Genomic DNA, 1,848 nt, shown 5'->3' on the forward strand with positions numbered 1-1,848 from the left:
AGAATTTTTATAAAATATTTTTTTTTCTCTTTTCAACTATAAAACTTTGGCAAAATAACTCAAAAATTGGTATCCTCGTATAAAAATAAGTCTTATTTCATTTTTTCCATCACACGATCCACAATATTTGAATTTTATTCGAATTAAGATACTAAATTTTTTGTAAATTATATCCCTTGAAAAATTATATATCCCACGTCTATGGTATAATGATATCAAAATATACAGAATCCGAAAGCACAACAATGATATTTTTGAAAAAAATATATTCTTCTTATTTTACCCTTGAAAATAAAAACAAAAAAATTTAAAATTCGAATTTAGTATAATAGTAATAATAAATCCATTGAGCTAAAAATGATGAGTCGATTAATCATTGTACTTTTCTTTTTAATATTTTGGCTCCGATATCAACCAAATTTCGTACATGGGGGTTAAATGATATAGGGATTCGACGACAAGAGATGTCAGTTTTCGAAAAAAAAAAATTATAACAAGGGGAAAATCCATGAAAATTGAATTTTCGTAAAAAAAGATATTTCCAATCTAAAAAATAATACTTTTTCTGAAATCTCCGGCGACGAATATATGATATTTGATCTTTTTCCCAATACTTTTAGACGAACCCATATTTTCAAAAATTTGGCACAAAACCGAGAAATTTCCGGAATATTGTTGTCATCCCTGAGTATAAAATTGAATAAATTAGAAATTATGAGAGTTATCATGCTATTTATGGTATCAATCGATTAAGAAAACTTCAATGTCTGTCATCAATTCCATTGCAATTCCACATTCTCCAACATACGCGTATTATACAGGGTGAAATTTGAGACAAATTTTTTTCTCAAAAAAATCCACATAAAAATTCATATTATCTACACATGAGCAGCTGAAACGTGGTAATGAGAAAAAATCGGAAGAAGACCATAGGTGCTATCATAGAAAAAATATACCTCCTCTCCCTTTATTATACAAGGCGAGTTATAGAGCTTTGAATTTGAGCTATTGCAACGGAATTCGACATTTCAAAGGGTACCCCTGTGGAATAAAAATGGAGAAAAATATTTTGACTCCGATTTCAACCAAATTCCGTACATGGGGGTTGAATTATATGGGGATTCGATAAAAATTGTCAGTTTTCGGAAAAAAAAAATTTGACAAGGGGAAAATCCGTGAAAATCAAGCGTCTGATTGTCCTCCCATTAATAGCGAACCGTGCCACTTTTTTGATGACGCTAGCTGGCGAAAATAATCACATGGATGGATGGAGAATCAAATTTGGAGAAAAAAATTTAGTACCAAAAATTTCCCCCCACTCCCCCCTCTCGTAGGTGATTTGGATTGCTCGGAGCTGGAGAGAGCTACGTTGACGGGATGTTCCAAATGTTTCTATTCGAGTATTTCGGCTAACGAAAAAAATTATGTCCCCCCCGATAATCCCCCCCCGAAAAAGTTCTAGGGCGCAGCTGAAACCCACTTTTTTATTATTCGAGCTAGAGAAAAATTGAAAAATGATTTGGATAGAGAAAAATCTGTACAATGTATGCGATACATAAACCGATTTTTTCATCTGAAAAAATTTACGGGGAAAAATTGAAAAGTAAATTCCCAAAAAATTTTTCTCCGAATTTCGGAAAATTTTCAGCCTAGCTCGATAGAACTGATTTTTCTCATTCAAAAAATATCCGAATTTTTGAAATTGGCCCCTTTTTTTGGGGGTCTAGGTGGAGGCGAAAGTCGTAATTTTCGGAAAACCTCAATCGGGGGTGTGCAACTTTTTTACGTTACACGATAGCGAAAAAATGGAAAGTACGTTTTAGGGAGAAAAAAATATCCATAATCCCA

This window comes from Diorhabda carinulata, unplaced genomic scaffold (assembly GCF_026250575.1).
Source record: "Diorhabda carinulata isolate Delta unplaced genomic scaffold, icDioCari1.1 Dcau_16, whole genome shotgun sequence".
In the NCBI taxonomy this organism is placed as follows: domain Eukaryota; kingdom Metazoa; phylum Arthropoda; class Insecta; order Coleoptera; family Chrysomelidae; genus Diorhabda; species Diorhabda carinulata.